This window comes from Schistocerca serialis, chromosome 8 (assembly GCF_023864345.2).
Source record: "Schistocerca serialis cubense isolate TAMUIC-IGC-003099 chromosome 8, iqSchSeri2.2, whole genome shotgun sequence".
In the NCBI taxonomy this organism is placed as follows: domain Eukaryota; kingdom Metazoa; phylum Arthropoda; class Insecta; order Orthoptera; family Acrididae; genus Schistocerca; species Schistocerca serialis.
This window is the reverse complement of record NC_064645.1, coordinates 187,842,441-187,862,042: the sequence shown is the minus strand read 5'-3', so window position 1 is coordinate 187,862,042 and position 19,602 is coordinate 187,842,441.

Below are 19,602 nucleotides of genomic sequence, written 5' to 3'. Positions count from 1 at the left end.
AACACAGCTTTAATCTGCCAGTAAGTTTCAAATCAACGAACACTCGGCTGCATTGAGAAAATTCACTCTCGAATTAATTCCTTAGGCTGTGGCCAACCAATCGCTTCGCAGTATCCTTTCTTTCAGAAGTGCTAGACCCACAAGCTAAGCAGAACAACTCTCGTGAAGTGTGGAAAGTAGGGCAGAGGTAAATATGGAAATACAGCTGTGAACGAGTGTCGAGAGCCGTGCTTGCACAGCACCGTCGATACAACATTTGGCAGTGAAAAGCAAACTTCTTGGGTTCGAGTCGCTAACAGGCACATAATTCTAATCTGCCGCGAACTATCAATAAGAAGGCTCGCTGGAGTCGCAATGGAAACACTGTAAGATCTCAGAAGTAGTAGCTAGTTCACACATGTAACAATGCTGGAACAAGGTGTCATTTTATTATTAAAAGAAAAGATGCCTTCATTCAACAGTTGGTGAATAACACATAGGGAAGAAGGGGAAATATTCCAGGCTCTTTCAAAGCAGGGCGTCAAATACAGAGGTGACTAGTAGCTATCATTCAAGCCGTAAGTACCAAGCTGGAGAAACTTAGGAAAATGTGTCTTCAGCCTCCAGAACTGCAGTTCCCAGACTTTTCCTCTGACACAAAAATTTGAGAATCTTGGTACTTTGATGGAACACCTTTTTTATTTTGAAGGCTAATAAAATTTTAAAATATGAGAATCTTGTTTTATTTAGTGATTACTTCAATTTTAAATCGTAATTAACAATACACAAATCATAATAAAATTTTAAACAAAGTAATTAGTATCGTCAGGAGGTCGAAAAGAACGCCTTATTATTAATACTTTTTCGCGGAGCACTTGTTCTCCACGCGCAGAACACGAGCGTTTTTTGTTGTTGTGTTCGTCCCGAAGGCTGGTTTTGTGGCACTCTGCACTGTAATCTGTTTCGTGCAAGGTTCTTCATCTCTGGATAACTGCTGCAACCTACATCAGTTTGAATCTGCTTACGGTGGTCAAACTTACCCTGCAACCCTCCCTCCCCCGCTATTTCCCTGGTCTCACACACACTTCCCTCCATTAACAAATTCACTGTTCTTTGAAGATGCGTCCTGTCAGCAGGTCCTTTATTAAAATCATTTTCCCCATAGATATCTTTTCTCCCTCTTCCTAATCCTTTTTCGTCTCCACATTATTACAGTGTAATAGTCGGGTCCTCACACTGAACGTTTATTCCCTTCCTCTCATTTCTCCTTGGTTTACTTTACTATGGGAGACATTATACTGCTCTTGCAGCAACAGGAGATAATTTTTAAGTTCTGCGACTGTAGCCAATATACATAAAAATTCCTGGGCTGTAGACCGAGTCACGTTGTAAGATCATGAACTAGCGTTGCGGCTGCTGTTGAAAACAATCCTTCAACAGGACATTTGACTAATCATATGGCGGTTTAATGATACACAATAGTAAATCAATCGGTCACTGTTTACAGATATTGTTTTCACAACATTTCATTGTGGCTATATTTCTGACATGTTATCTACATCCACATTCACAGTTTCTTCGTTGGCTGTTGTAGAATTAAGCTAATGGGAGGAGAAAACTTATTGTACTTAAAAGAAAAATCTTCCTTCGTATTGAGTTTTCTGTAGCTATCAGAAACGTACAGAAAAGTTCTGGCCTTGTTGCTCCAAAGATTTTCCACAGATCATTCAATGCAGTCGACGCGTTGTTACTTAATTTGGGTTTGCATAAATTTTATAAATAATTTTTGACTTTGCTTAAATCTTAAGAAAAATTTATGGATATACACGTAAAACGTGGTTTAACTGTGATGACACTGGTTTGTCAAATGTCACTAAGAGGCAACGTATATAATCATTTTATCTTGACTTCTCGTAAACTTTCTGAATGGAAAAATAGGACCTGTGATTTCTGGCATATTAGTTGATGCTTTCCTGAGTTCATGGAATGTGGCGACGCGTGGCACGTGCAAGTCTTCGGCAGTGGGCTGACAATAGCGGAATTCCGAGAGGTTTCCCAACAGAAGTTCTCACGGATATCGGTCGCACGAGTAAGCCACATTGAGTGTCTCTTAAGCCAGAGTGCTACAAAAGCGTCTTTCAGAGCCGTTCTAGCCACTAGAGGTCCTGAGAGACTTGGACAAAGCCAATTGGTCGTCTGGAAGACAGAAGCAGCAGTAGGGCAGGGCCACCGCTCTGTTCCTGTTAACAGCATGGGAAGCGAGCTACATTTATGCGCCTGGATATCTTTCCGACAATCGCAAGGCGAGGGCCGGTGTACTGCCTACTTCAGTTTCTTAACAGAGAATACAACAAATGCTGAATAAGAAAACTCTGCAGGCTTTCCCTGTACGTTGGAAGAGATATGTAGATTTTCGGTTGTCACTGTAGCAAGTATATCAATTTCCTCCCCATCTACGGTAATTTTGAACAGTATGCTAGAGACAGTACAGTATACACGAATCAGAATAACTAAGTGATTGACAGTGTAGATTTGAGCGTGGAAGGGGGCAATATTGTCTGTTCGCCGGTGTGTGTAGTGTGGTTGTAGCAGCAACAGCTGTGCGGTTCCTTAGCGGACTACCATCTCACGCCGCGTTTTAATGTGCGATATTTTGTTCGCTTTACATGATCGTGATATCGTTTTGGCTTAGCAAGTGTGTAAAAGGATACGTATTCATATTAGTTGTATACTTCAAGAAAAGCAACAGGAAGAGCATTACCTTTTACAATAATGAGAATGAATCACATTCAGTTGTCGTATTCGATACGCAAGGGGTGTTAAAATCGATCTCAATCGTTCAATTAAATACTAACCAGCAACATTAAAATAATATAAACTGCTTGAGCACTTACCATTCACCGGAGTGTGCATGTAGACTGGCACACTTGTGCAGAGGAGTATTTCTTAATAATGAGATGAGATTTATTGTGCAAATGCATAACACACTATTCAGTCAAAAATACGAAACACAAATACAAAACTGAAGACAAATTATGGCAAAGGGTAAATGCCACTTAATGCTCCCTTAAGAATCTTTTCTCTGAACAAAATTACTCTATTTCTCTGGCATTACTTGTGGCATTGATTCCTCTAACACTTTTAGAATTTCTGTCACAGTGAAGCTTTTGTTGTCTGTTAACACGTAATGTTAATCTGTGCCCAAATCATTTCGATAAAGATGAATTGGTTGTACTGTGGTGGAAGCCTAAGAACCCTTTGGTCACGTTCTTTAGCTATCTCTTCCACAACATACAGTCGAAACTGTGGATGTTCTTTTCACAATTTGCATGATCTCCGCCTTACATAAATCTTCCTGAATTTCCACATTGTGAAGTTTCAGACATTCAACAACGTCGGCGTTTTCATTGCCACGTTAGAACTTTATGTTTAAAAACTGAATGGTATGGGGAATTATCCATCACAATGACATACGGGCGATTTAAGTTTTGTAGTAGTTGGCCCTTCAACCACTTTAGAAAACTGTCGTGGTTCATCTCCTAGTGATAGTCACTTGTTTCTGTCGATAGTTGCGGAACCAGATGCAGTTTCAGGATGTAAGATAATAAGTCTTGCTCCCTTTCTCACGGTAATAGCAAGAATTGACAGATGTGATACCATCTAGAATGATATTGTCACTCTGCAGCGGAGTGTGAACTGATATGAAACTTCCTGGCAGATTAGAACTGTGTGCCGGACCGAAACTCGAACTCTAGACCTTTGCCTTTCACGCGCAAGTGCTCTACCATCTGAGTACCCAAGGACGACTTACGACCTGTCGTCACAGTTTCAGTTCTGCCATACTTCGCCTCCTACCTTCCAAAGGCACCCAGTTCGAGTCTCGGTCCGGCACAAAGTTTTAATTTTTTTTCCGAAAACCGAAAGATCTGGCAACTGTTAACAATGGAGGCTAGCCGCCACTGTATAACTCTGTCTTCCAAAGAATAACGCACTGCTTTTTTATGGTTTGATGTTCTTCTCCCTCTTAACATCCACTCATGTAGCCATGAACAGCATCTTGCTGAAAAGAATTCATGTTTGTTACACATGATTCTGTTCTTCTCTTCTTTCCGGGTGTCCGCGGTTTGGATGAACGAGGCTCTTCCCCTTCTGCACAGTATTTCTCATTACAAATTTTCATGACAGTATTTTTTAATTAGCTTCAGAGTGCCTGCAGTTCTTTCGACTACCCTTACTAGAGGCAACAGAGTTGCACCGTTGTCTCTCTCTCCTTCTCAAAATATTCCCTCACCAAGCACACAAAGTCACGTGTCTGACCACGCAAAACATTTGCAGACCGATGAACTTTCCGTTTAGTCCCAAACATTTTGGCACACTTTCACTACAAGTTTCAAACATTCTGTGGTGCACAATAAACTCGCTGCACAGAGAATCAAAGGACACGACGAAACGGCCCCAGACTGTTTACGTTAACGGACGCGAGCACCGGCTATGGTAACCACTACCCTGCAGTAACAGTGAGATTCCACAACGGTGAACGGAACAGGGTGTGCAGCCAATCGCGTCCTCTGATTGGCTGTTGCAATGGTAGCAGCCCTGTAAACAGCTAGACGTCAATCACTTTGTTATTCTGATCGGGGTACATACGTTCGCTAGGAGTATGGAGGTGTCTATTTCTGGTGGATCACAAGGCGGCTACTCGTGTCTCGTTCGTTGGTAGGGTTGCTGTTCGGAGCACGGCTGCAGCCTGTGTATCTTTAGCGATTTTCGAGTAAGGGTCACGTTTAGCGATTGCGTTTGTCTTAGCATTGCATTGCTCACAAGGTGAGAGTCCGATTCGCAGATTGTCACTGCATTTTATCGTTATTTCTTTATCACACTACGATCTAAAGTTGATACGATCCAATATGTGCTATTTTGTGAGTTACCTAGACTTTGGAAAGTGATTTGCACATCAATCTCCAGTCTTTCACAGAGCATTCAGGTTCCTTCTACACGAATACAAGTTTCATTAACTTGAATATTATCATGTTGGTCATCCAAGGTAGCCTGGAAATTGTTAGCATATTACTGTTTATGTTTTAGATGAATGTAGATACGAATCAATACCACCTCAATTTAAATCATAGTGACCGACATCAACCAAATTAGTATACCTTAAAATAGCTTTTCTCACTCCGTCTTTACCTCCCACAACATTTTGATAAAGCGATACTTATTTTAAAAATTCCTCATTGGATTCTTGTTCGTTGAATTGCAGCCTCACTGTGACGGTGTTTCCAATGTATAGTTGCCGTAATGAGAGACACACTGTTGTTTTACAATCATGAAAACCACCTAGACCATTTTTAATTATATTAATGTAATTCAATTTTTGTGTTGATGATGACATTTCGGCTGAATTAGTACATAGCTGTATGAATATTTTCAACTCTTGTACGATTTTGTTGGATTCTAGCTGAACACAGAATCGCTTGTTTGGTCTTTTGTGTACTGAGTTCACGAGTGTGACTGGCAGACTGCTGAAGCCTGATCGCCTGACACAACAGCAGAGATACCCTAAACGCATCATAATCACCGCAAAATTGTTTCACTGCTCATGACAGTGTACTTAAAGTATATTCTTCAGACATATTCATTAATAGTCTTCTCATTTTTCTTCTAATACACTACTCGCCAATAAAATTGCTGCACCAAGAAGAAATGCAGACGATAAACGGGTATTCATTGGACGAATATATTATACTAGAACTGATATGTGATTACATTTTCACGCAATTTGGGTGCATAGATCCTGAGAAATCAGTACCCAGAACAACCACCTCTGGCCGTAATAACGGCCTTGATACGCCTGGGCTTCCCGTGCCCGGGTTCCCGGGTTCGATTCCCGGCGGGGTCAGGGATTTTCTCTGCCTCGTGATGACTGGGTGTTGTGTGATGTCCTTAGGTTAGTTAGGTTTAAGTAGTTCTAAGATCTAGGGGACTAATGACCATAGATGTTAAGTCCCATAGTGCTCAGAGCCATTTCTTGATACGCCTGAGCATTGAGTCAAACAGAGCTTGGATGGCGTGTCGAGGTACAGCTGCCCATGCAGCTTCAACACTATACCATAGTTCATCAAGAGTACTGACTGGCGTTTTGTTACGAGCCAGTTGCTCGGCCACTATTGACCTGACTTTTTCAGTTCGTGAGAGATCTGGAGAATGTGCTGGCTAGGGCAGCATTCGAACATTTTCTGTATCCAGAAAGGCTCGTACAGGACCTGCAACATGCGGTCGTGCATTATCCTGCTGAAATGTAGGGTTTTGCAGGGATCGAATGAAGGGTAGAGCCACGGGTCGTAACACACCTGAAATGTAATGTCCACTGTTCAAAGTGACTGAGACGTGTAACCAATGGCACTCCATACCATCACGCCGGTTGATACGCCAGTATGGCGATGACGAATACACGCTTCCAATGAGCGTTCACCGCGATGTCGCCAAACACGGATCCGACCATCATGATGCTGTAAACAGAACCTGGATCCATCCGAATAACTGACGTTTTGCCATTCGTGCATCCAGGTTCGTGGTTGAGTACACCATCGCATGCGCTCCTGCCTGTGATGCAACGTCAAGGTAACCGCAGCCAGGGTCTCCGAGCTGACAGTCCATGTGGCTGCTCCCGGCGGAGGTTCGAGTCCTCCCTCGGGCATGGGCGTGTGTGTTTGTCCTTAGGATAATTTAAGTTAGGTAGTGTGTAAGCTTAGGGACTGATGACCTCAGCAGCTAAGTCCCATAAGATTTCACACACATTTAAGCATTTGATAGTCCATGCTGCTGCAAACGTCGTCGAACTGTTCGTGCAGTTGGTTGTTGTCTTGCAAACGTCCCCATCTGTTGTCTCAGGGATCGAGACGCGGCTGCACGATCCGTTACAGTCATGCGCATAAGATGTCTGTCATCTCGACTGCCAGTGATAAGAGGCCGTTGGGATCCAGCACGGCGTTCCGTATTACCCTCCTGAACCCACTGATTCCATATTCTGCAAACAGTCATTTGATCTCGACTAATGCCAGCACCGATGTCACGATACGATAAACCGCAATCGCGATAGGCTACAATTCGATCGTTATTAAAGTCGGAAACGTGATGGTACGCATTTCTCCTCCTTACACGAGGCATTACAACAATGTTTCATCAGGAAACACCGGTCAACTGCTGTTTGTGTATGAGAGATCGGTTGGAAACTTTCCTCATGTCAGCACGTTGTAGGTGTCGCCACCGGCGCCAAACTTGAGTGAATGCTCTGAGAAGCTAATCATTTGCATATCACAGCACCTTCTTCCTGTGGGTTAAATTTCACGTCTGTAGCACGTCATCCTCGTGGTGTAGCATTTTTAACGGCCAGTAGTGTAATTTTTGAATAACTTATAACACAGAAGAAACACGTACAAACCATCCATTATACTACTGGAAAGAAGAAATTAAAAAGGGAGTGAAATTAAAGAAATAAAAATATTTAAAATGGTTAAATACCAGAAATCTTCAAGATAAAATAGAGCTTAATGCACAACAAGCGAAAATCCGGAAAAAGGTTGCAGAAGCAAAAAACAAAGTTTAGGAACAGTCATGCCAAAAAATTGAATCCTATATTGGTGGTAAAAGAAACACAGAAGCATGGAAAACTATAAAAAAAATTAAGAAGGAATTCCAAGGAAACAACACATTAAATATATTACTCATGACTCTTGGGAAAAATATTTTAAAAGTTTATTAACAGAAAACAGGAAGAATACTTGGAAAACCCTGAATATAATGAAATGATAGATCTACAAGCAGAGAATTACATCCGTTTGGAAATAGAGACAGTAAAAACTGCAATAAAATCTTTAAAGAATGGAAGGGCTACAGGCATTGGAGGTATTCCTGCAGAATTATTAAAATTAGGAACAAAGAAATTAATGGAATTGTTAAGAAACCTTTTCGAAAGATGTTTAAATGGGGAAGATGTCCCAAATGATTTGAAAGTAGGATATATTTCAGTGATACATAAAAAAGGAGCGAAAGATGAGTGTAAAAATTATAGGGGAATAACAGTGACCAATACCTTCAGTAGATTATATGGAAGAATTATTAAATATTTGTTAGAACAAGAATACAAAGAAAAGGAGGCTGAAGAACAAGCAGGTTTTAGAGCTGGAAGATCAACAATTGATCATGTCTTTTGTCTACAACAAATTATTGAAAAAAAAAATGGTTCGGGCACAACCTATACATTTAGTATTCATAGATATAGAAAAAGCCTATGATAGTGTGCCTTTATCCACTTTATGGAAAGCTTTAATATCAATAGGAATAAATCCAAGAATAATTAAAGCAATTCAAAATTTATATAAAAGTTCTATTTCAAAAATAAAAATTGGTAAATATCTATCACATGGATTCCAAGTCACAAAAGGATTACGTCAAGGATTTAGCATCTCACCTACATTGTATAAAATATATACAGAAGTAACTTTACAGAATTGGAAGAAAAAATGTCACGCTATGGGAATACCAATAAATGATAGAACAATATACTCGTTACAATTTGCAGATGACCAACTGATTATAGCCCAAGACTATGAGGACATAGAGTATATGACCAGAAAATTGATTCAAGAATATAAAAAATCAGGTCTAAATGTAAACATGAATAAAACAAAGTACATGGTAATTGGTGGAGTGAATGGAGACTTAATATTAGAAGAAGGGATGGGAACAATAACAGCTACTGAGGAATATAAATATTTAGGTGTGAAAATTACAAATGATGGGAAACAGGACAAAGAAATTAGATCAAGAATAAATTCTGGAAAGACGACATCTCTTTATTGAATGGAATTCTCTGGGACAAACACATAACAACTGATAACAAAATAAGGATTTTTAAAACAATAGTTAGGAGCATTATTACATATGGTTCAGAAGTGTGGACAACAAAATCGCAACTGAAATCAAAATTATTAGCCACAGAAATGGATTTCTGGAGACGTTCAGCAAGAATATCAAGATGAGAAAGAATAAGAAATGAAGTAATCAGAGACAAGATGAAATGTAAAAATTCAATTATTGACTTCATCGAGCACAAACAACTTAAATGGTATGGACACATCAGACGAATGGAACAGGAAAGGCTACCAAAATGCATAATCGACTGGGTACCAATTGGAAGAAGAAAAAGGGGACGACCACCTAATACATGGATACAGGGAATTCAGTCAGCAATGAGGAAGAACAACATTCCTGAAGATTTATGGACAAATAGAGAAGAGTGGAGAACAATAATTAGTGACTTACTGTAATCTAGAATAGGTGCTGGAAAAATGTACTCACATTGTAAATCCAGAATAATAATAATAATAATAATAATAATAATAATAATATAACACTTCCTTCACCTATTATATTTAGTAAAACTCTTGTTAGTCAACTTTATAACTCTCTCTTCCCAAGTACTGACCCGTAGTATATCAGAATACCTTCTGTCACAATAAAATGTAATAATTTCAATGCCGTTAATACCCTGACAGGTAGAACAGACTACATAACGGTAGATGATACAGACTAACTTGTTTACCATTTAATCGCAATACATTAAAGGAATTACTTAGAAATAACGCAAGCCAACTATCGTCACGCAACTCGACAGGAACGCAGTGCGCTGAGAATTTTGGCATCCACAACACCACATCCTCAAGGATGATGGATGAACTGAAATTGAGTGTAGTAGAGTAAACGCAGAACTACTGGACAGCACATTCATATGTTCCATTACTAAGAGCGACACAGCTTTACGGTTCCACTTTGTCATACCGTTGCAGAATGATAATAGTGTCACTGACTGTGAGAAACCGCTAAAATCACTAAAATTAATCAGGTCTCCAGAGCCCAATTCGGTCATTGTCATATTATATGCAGAATTTGCAACTGAATTAACTCCACTTTAAATATACCATAGATTCCTTTAACAAGAAACTGTTCCACTGATTGGAACAGCACACTACAAGAATGGTAAAGGAAGAGATCCACAAAACTACCATCCACTGTCGTTGACTTTCTTCTGAAGTAGAATTCTACAATGTTTTCGAAGCTCAAACATAATGAGCTGTCCTTAACAGAATGATGTCCCCGTCACCCAAGGGACTGATTACCCTGTAGTCCCCTTCATTCTCCAAACCAACCAACCAACCACGTCTCTCAGTAGATTTCAATTTACATGACGTCCATGGATCGAAGAAGTTATTCAGATGCACTGTTTCTTAACTTCTGAAAAGCGCTTCGCTGAGCACTAAACAAACGTTGATTAACATAAGTGCAATTATGAGGGTTATAAAGTAAAATTTATGACTGGATTTTGGATTTCTTGGTAGGTAAAGCGCAGCACGTTATTTTGGACGCAGACTCACCGACAGGAGTGAAAGTAACCTCAACTGTGCACCAGGAAAGTGTGAAGTGACCATTGCGTTCACGTCGTATATCAACAACCTGGCAGACAATATCAATAGCAACCTTAGACTTTTTTGCAAGTGAAGCATTAATCTACTGTGCGTCTTTCCTGTGGGTAGTCAGACGCATTTTCTCTGGTGTTTCCCCACGTATGCACATTTTCGTTTTCGCAACATGTAGCTGGAGTCAGCCCAAACAAATCCTGATCATCACATCGTTCATACGACGCTCAGTGTCGATCGAAAGCGTCGGTTTGTTTCCTATTACAAATAATAGAATTTTTAAAGTGGAATATTGCGTACCCATTCGAGAGAGGGGTCGCAGATTAGTCTAGTGCGTTATTCGTTTTATTGATATATATTAACAGAAACAGTAAAACACGAATAATAACAAGTACTGTAGCAGAGACTAAGCAGCGCTTCAAAATGGCGGTAGCGGTCAACTTCGACAAGGGCGGAGCTATCGCTGCTGGAAGTACTCGTTATTCTTCGGGTTTTACTGTCCCTCTTAACACACATCGAAAATAGGGATACCGCGCTAGATCACTTGGTACCACTAAGTCGAATAGGCTTTAAAAATCACTTTGTTTTTAACGGGAAACAAACCGAAGCTTTCCATTGACAATGGGCGTCGCATAAGAGACGTGATGGTCTATATTTGTTTGGGCTAACTCCTGTTACAGGCAACAAAAAAGAAATTGCAAATATCCGCCGAAACACCACAGAAAATGCACCTGACCACAATTAGAAGAGACACCCTGTATAACAAGTTTCTGTCTGGAAAAAGCTACAAAGAAATCTCGATAAGATTTCAGAACGGTGCAAAGATTGGTAACTTACATTAAACGTACGGAAATAAACTATGTACTACACAAAAGCATCAGGGGTTTACTGGTTCTAAACTAATCTGTCACTTGTATGACCATGTATGACCAGGTAGAAACCACAACAAGAGAAGACAAAGACAATAATTCAAAGTCGAATCGGTAGACAATGTGCTAAACCAGAAAAAGGCAAAAATTGGTGACCCACATATTTACTATAGTTCGCGGGCTACCACATCATATGACGTGACAGCAGAGCTCCTGGCGCATAAAATCAGGGGTGAGAACTGTGTTTGTTGGCAATTCTTCGGTGGGATCGTCAACTGTCCACTGGCCGCTATCCCACCGTGTTTTCGTCCACAGGTACCGTTACCACAAGTTATCTAATCCTGCCTTTTCCATGGGAACACTCGGCAGAGCTCTACAACATTTCCAGAATATCCGACAAATAAGTCTGGTCATGGGAACGGGGCGACACTCCGTTCTCATCTTTTACGTGATGGTGGGAGCTAACGAATGGACTTCCAGTTCCCTCACTGGAGGATCAATTAGACCCTTTCTGGGATTGGCTAGAAAGATTGTGCTAGGTGTCTTCAGAGGTATCGAGTAAGTCTAGCAGAAAATTTAGAGAGGCATTCTATTTCGTATTCTTATTCGAATGCTCATTCTGCTTCGGATTCCGCGCTTACACACGTCTTTCTCGACTTCGATCTTACGCCAATTACTGGCATCCACAACTGGTCATCAGAAAGATGGTGAGATCCACCACTGGCCATCACACCACAACGGCCCAGGACAGCAACAGTTAGCAGCCATGGCAGCATGGAGCACAGTGACTCGTCTGCAGTGTAGCGGATCAAACACTGTCATTCAGTGACCATTAAAGTAAATTATTCAACTTAAAAGCCCCAGTCCTCCAACCATATGCAATAGTTTAATATGTTATAAAATAACGTTTCCAGTGGGCAGGGCAGTTGATTTTCCAAGTAACGTATTAGCTTCATGGGGGTAACTAACGTTTTACATGATGTGAGGTGACACAATTAGCATGAATCTAATCTGCACAATCACGATGCACCTGATGAGCAAGTGTTCGTGATCACAGCACACCCGGCTTCTGGCAACCAAGAAAACAGTAAAATTGATGCCACGTAGAGGAAAGCGAAACACTGGGGAATATGACGATGACTGGAAATGAAAACACTGTTTAATAACATTCGTACTCCTCAATTAAGGAAAAAAAACCTCCTTACATAATACCAATTACTTGGGCGATGCTACTGATAATGTGTACGGCAGTCAACGACGGTTCTTTAAATTCTAAAATTATTGTTTTAATTACGTCTCTCCGCAATTGCCTGTAAGCTGTTGTTGAGCAAAAGTGGCTTTTTATGTTATATCCCTTCACTACAGATAGTGATTCGCTACGGAACATCCAAAGAGCTTTATCTTTGCACATCGTAAAGAAATAATACTCCGTCGATTTCTGCTGGAACTGGGAACATTCAGTATGTACTTTCTCTTCTTAATGTGAGAGATTATGCGGAGAAACTTAGATAAGACGTGCGGAAACACTTGCGCGAAATTAACAAACAACTTTATGCGTGAACCGGCCACAGACGACTGTTTTGTTATCGAGCTTATGGTTCACATTGGCACATTCCGTGAGCAATCGGTAATTTTCGTGCTCTTGTCACCTACCAACATCTGCGATCTGTCAGTGTGTAGCGTAAGCAGTAAATAAGGCACTGCTCTCCTCCGAGGTAGTGGACTGTTTCCTCCACACTCCGTAGGCACAGCAGATGGCCCATAACCTCGGGTCCAGACTGGAAAAAGTGTTTCTCTTTGTTGTTCAAATACAGCCACGGCGAAATAGCATCGCACATGCGCTGAGTAAGCGTTAACTTCCACTTGTCTGCGCCATCAGCTGCAAACCAGAGGCGTCGGTGGAAATATCCGAAAACGCATCCCGGGCGGAGTACAATGCGAACGCCTCGTTCTCTCTACCACGAATTTTTTCGGCGGCATGAATTGAAATCAATTGTGTGCCTCATCCGGCCCGCGAGCTACCAGTTGCCCACCTGTGCGCTAGGCGAATACACTGCGCAATGACTTAATCCCCAGAAAAACGCACGTACTTGACTTTCAGCGGTTTTTATAATTCGATTCAAATGAGCAGCAAGGTGCTCCGGCCAGGAAAGCCTACCGTACAATTGTCAACTTGGTGACGAAGGGAGTCTAAAACCACTAATCTTTCTGTTTCTTTTTTTTTTTTTTAAATAGACAGATAGAACTCCATAATACGCGAATATATTTTATGAAATGTACAAATGACAAAGACAATCTCAGGATTATCTTGAAATATAGGCTGATTTAAGACAGAGAATATAAGAAAAGCAGTCAAAAATATTTTATTCACCTCGGTGGAACAAGATAAAAATCCAACCATCGTAAAGAGATGAGAATATGTACTGTAGAGGTTTATACAGACAGAAGCCTCGGTTAAAAGATCAGCGAAAGAAAATCTGAATCCGGTCGGAAACTGAATTGCGTCAGTTCAGCAAACCACCTCCTGTTTGTTACATACCAGGGCGGAAGTCATAGCTACGGAGCGGAATCCTGAAGTTATCAGTCTGTATTCAAATAATCTTAGGAGGGCTGTATTTCGCAGAATCCTACAAAATAATATATACCTTCTCAGATTCCAAAAAAACGTATGATCGAGAGTGGCTAAAATGGCTCAGAGGACAAAATCCAAATTATTGTCTGAGAAAATCAGGACTGTCTTAGCAAAACGCAATAGTCTTAAACGATATGAGTGAATTCTTTTCCTCAATGAGGAAAACTGTGGAGGATATTGATTTGCAGAACAAATCTCAGCTGACCTATATGCAGATGAATAAGGTTGTCAAATGAACGACAAGCAGACGAAAGGAGTTTCTCTGAAAATGGAAACAAAGCGGTTTATGCAACGACTTGCGTAGAAACAGCCAACATGTCACTATCTGAATTTGCGGTAATACCACAAGACGTTTTGTCCTGCCTACGGCTACATTAAAATGTACAAAATTTATCTGAATATCGTGCCATTTTTCAAATGGATTGCTGATAACAATTAAAGAATCCGAATGTATTAATGAAGACAGATTCCTAACGCAGCTGAAACATTCTCAATCTCACCTTGTTCCTGGACACCGCATCTCTGTTGTTTATGGTCATATGTCTCATGAAACTTTACAGCCGCTCCAGAACAGAGAAGAAAATAAAGCAAGTATCGTGTACTAAGCAATCCATACAAGCCTGCAGTCATGTGGCAGATCATTTCAAGCCGCTAAAATCGTGCTAAGATAGTGAATTATGAATTTCATTCCTAACACAAAAAGGGAAACGAAGATCAACAAACTAAGATTTCGAAACATTTCCAGCACAGCGTGGATGTAAATGACGACATCAGCTGTTGTAGAAAATTGATTTTGTTGGACGAGCTTCTTTTCTAGCGAATGAAAATGCTTTGGCTGAACACAAGCTCTTGCCGGCTACTACATCGTCGTGCAAAGGAAATTGAGCTTCAGCCTGTGTCACCTCCCGCTAGCCTACTTCATGATAATTCTCCTGTCTCTTTCCACGACTTCTTGCAGTCTCCAATGAATCTTCAGCCAGTAAACCGAAAACACCTTATTACCTTCCCAGAAAACATGAATGAAATCCGATAAACGTTGTAGAAGAAAATAAAAACGTCATCTCAGTCACACTGTTCCAATAAATTTCAGGCTAATAAGAGACTACACTTACAGGATGAATCATCAGAATCTTGTAGAGAAACAGGTGAAGGTGAAGATACAATTTATAAACTACGGCCCACTAGTATCACCGAAATTTGATAAATGAATTCAGTGTCGAGGCAACGTCAGGGAATGGTCTCATGAGAAATTTGTCTCTGCAGTAGGGAAGGATTTTTTGTGGAAAATGTGTTGTTATTGTAATGTAATATATACATCGTTGTTCTGACAAGATTCACTAGACTGATGACCTGATTCATCTTAGTTCAAGAAGACGAATTGAGTCATCCAGCCCATTCTGCAGATAAAATATGTAAAATTGTGTGAAGGATATGGTTGGTAAGGAATTACAAATAATTTTTTTGGGGCTGTAACAAATTTTTACCCGATTCAACCGACCTTACCCCTAGACATCAACAAAGTGGAGACACAATGGGCGTCGTAAAAAGAGCTGTCCCCAAAGGAAGTGACCGTTCCTCTGCGAACTGGTTGCATATCTTGCGCACCACTTCTACGGCAGTGATTACATTAGCACGGTCGGTCAAGCACTTGGGGAGCGGAAATGGGGCCATGACGTCATGCCCATCGGTCGATATAAGAGGGTCCGAAACGACCGTGCCGACCAGTACGACAGAGGGCAGCGTCAATGAAGCGTCACCCAAATGTATACCATTCCCAGGCAATACGATGGACAGCGGTCTACCCAGCTGCATCGAGTTGACCGCGTCTTGGAGCTATGGAAGACTGGGTGGTTCTATCGTCGTATGGAACCACACGCGTCGTTGTTGACGGCAATGGATATGGGAAGGCACGCATGCACGACATGTAGGATCTAGGAGTCCGACACGCACCACAAGGAGGAACAGCTGACGGATTGCCTGCAACGAGCGAAGAGATCGAACGTCAATGATAGAGTCCATTCAGAGAGCTGGCCTACCTTCTCTGCAACATCCCGTAAATGCTAGTACCATAGGCAGGCGGTTTAAGACTCAGGATTAGTCTCATGCCGACCGTTACGATGCCTACCACTCACACCACCGTATCGCCATGCACGACTCTCCCCGTGTCGGCAAAAAAGGGCATTCGGCCCTGCGAAATGTCGGTGGGTAATTTTCTGTGACAATTCCTACTTCTGCTTTGGGGTCGACGACTGCCGAGTCCGCGTATGGGTTCGCAGTGGAGAGCATCACGATGAGCGGCTTGTGGTCTGCAAAAACACGTCCTGCCAGCCTAGTGTGATGGTGTGGGAAGCGACATCTTATGCTTCAGTTTGTTCTTTTATGCTCCTAATGGGCTACATGACAGCCTCACGGCACATGGGAGAGGTCATGAAATCGGTGGGTGTGCCATTAGTAAGCGCCAATGACCATGCCCTATTTCACTGGCAGAAAACTCGTCCCCATACCGTTGCCACCTCCCAAGTATGCGTCGCAGCTGTAGATATTCTGCCACGGCCAGCCCCATATCCAGATTTCTCCATAGTTGAGAACATGTGGCGTGCTATGTAACGTGTCATCACGATTACATCTCCATCCACCAATCTGCGGGCACTGTGTACTGAGGACCAACGGATCACAGGACTACATCCGAGATCTGTACTGCTCCATGCCGCGACATCTGGACGCCCATATTCACAATCATGTGGGTCTGACGCCATACTAACACGGACGTTTTGTGACCGGACAGTGCAACAAATGTTGGTTCTTCAAAGATGCAAGTGCAATCATTTCGTGAGTGTGGTAGTGTCTACACGCCTATCAACGATGCTCCCAGTCCGCTTCGTTCTTTGGGATGCAGCTCTTTTTAAGGTGATCAGTCCACCTGCAATTGAAATAGCGTAGCGAACAGTACTAGCACAAAATCCACTGGTGTTCAAAACTTCAAGACAGAAGTAATTTTCACATCATCTGTCACTGCCAAGTACACTACTGGACATTAAAATTGCTACACCAAGAAAAAATGCAGATGATAAACGGGTATTCGTTGATACTAGAACTGACATGTGATTACATTTTCAAACAATTTTGGTGCATAGATCCTGAGAAATCAGTACCCAGAACAACGACCTCTGGCCGTAATAACGGCCTTGATACGACTGGGCATTGAGTCAAACAGAGCTGGGATGGTGTGTACAATTTCTGCTGCCCATGCAGCTTCACCACGAAACAACACTTCATCAAGAGTAGTGACTGGCGTATTGTGACGATCCAGTTGCTCGGCCACCATTGACCAGACGTTTTCAGTTGGTGAGAGAACTGGAGAATGTGCTGGCCAGGGCAGCAGTCGAACATTTTCTGTATCCAGAAAGGCCCGTAAAGGACCTGCACCATGCGGTCCTGCATGTGCAACCAATGGCACGCCATACCATCACGCCGGGTGATACGCCAGTATGGCGATGACGAATACACGCTTCCAATGTGCTTTCACCATGATGTCGCCAGACACGGATGCGACCATCATGATGCTGTAAACGGAACCTGGATTCATCCGAAAAAATGACGTTTTGCCATTCGTGCACCCAGGTTCGTCGTTGAGTACACCATCGAAGGCGCTCATGTTTGTGATGCAGCGTCAAGGGTAACCGCCGCCATGGTCTCCGAGCTGATAGTCATGCTGCTGCAAACGTCGTCGAACTGTTCGTGCAGATTGTTGTTGTCTTGCAAACGTCCCCATCGGTTGACTCAGGGATCGAGACGTGGCTGCACGATCCGTTACAGTCATGCGGATAAGATGCCTGTCATCTCGACTGATAGTGTTATGAGGCCGTCGGGATCCAGCACTGCGTTCCCTATTACCCTCCTGAACCCACCGATTCCATATTTTATTACTAACAATCATTGGATCTCGACCAACGCGAGCACCAATGTCGCGATACGATAAACCGCAATCGCGATAGGCTACAATTCGACCTTTACCAAAATCGGAAAAGTGATGGAACACATTTCTTCTCCTTACACGAGGCATCACAACAACGTTTCACCAGGCAACGCCGGTCAACTGCTGTTTGTGTATGAGAAATCGGTTGGAAACTTTCCTCATGTCAGCACGTAGTAGGTGTCGCCACTGGCGTCAACCTTGTGTGAATGCCGTGAATAGCTAATCATTTGCATATCACAGCATCTTCTTCCTGTCGGTTGAATTTCAAGTCTGTAGCACGTCATCTTCGTTGTGTAGGAATTTTAATGGCCAGTAGTGTAAATAACATAGCTCGGTGAAATTTGGACCATACAAAGCAGGAACGATGTTAGTGTGGTACAGGAGCTAACTGGAAGAAATACTGAATGAGGCGTACAGATGTGACATTTTTATGCAAAAACAATAATTACACTGAAGTCACTGCGATTTATGGTGGTCCCCTGGACATTACAATACGTGGGACATGGTCCATAATGATGTGTGTGTGTGTGTGTGTGTGTGTGTGTGTGTGTGTGTGTGCACATTCTTACAGACTACAGACAAAGTGCTTCGTGAAGGCCGCCGACTGACCAAAGGAACAGAAGGGCAGAGTCTTTTTCCGCCTGTCAGGTACTGCTGCGGCCGCTCATAGCTAATTGCTGACGTGGCATAAACTAATTAGTTTCCCCTGCCGCTTACTAACAGCGACTCAACGGAGACGGCAGCGTTTACGGGCGTACTCCTGCGAGGAAGGAGACGTCAATTACCGCCGCCTCGCCAGCTCCGGCTGTAGCGCTGCCCGTGGTCGTTAGGAACGACACTGACATCCAAAATTTCATATTCCGAAGACAGATGCCGTTCTCGCATGACACCAGATCCGAACTTCCCCTCTCCTCCTCCTTCCTTCTCCGCATCTCCTCCATTACACACTTTCGGTTTCTCCGGCATCAGACACACACATACGCGCGCGCGCGGGCGTGCGCACTCGAATGCACGTGCTAACAAACTGAAATATGTTAGCAGCAAGAAACAATCGATGCCTTCTCTGCGCGATAGCGATGGAGATACAATCGTAGACAGCGCTGGCAAAGCAGAGTTACTAAACACAGCCTTCCGAAATGCCTTCACAAAAGAAGAAGTAAATATTCCAGAATTCGAATCGGGAACAGCTGCCAACATGAGTAACGTAGAAGTAAATATCCTCAGAGTAGTGAAGCAACTTAAATCACTTAATAAAAGCAAGTCTTCTGGTGCAAACTGTATACCAGTTAGGTTCGATTCGGAGCATTAGTTCCATACTTAACAATCATATACAACCATTCGCTCGACGAAAGATCCGTACCCAAAGACTGGAAAGTTGCACAGGTCATACCAATATTCAAGAAAGGTAGTAGTAGTTATCCACTAAATTACAGGCCCATATCGTTAACGTCGATATGCAGCAGGATTTTAGAACATACATTCTGTTCGAAAATTATGAATTACCTCGAAGAAAACGGTCTATTGACACACAGTCAACATGGGTTTAGAAAACATCGTTCCTGTGAAACACAACTATCTCTTTATTCACATGAAGTGTTGAGTGCTATTGACAAGGGTTTTAGAACAATTACGTATTTCTGGATTTCCGGAAGGCTTTTGACACTGTGCTTG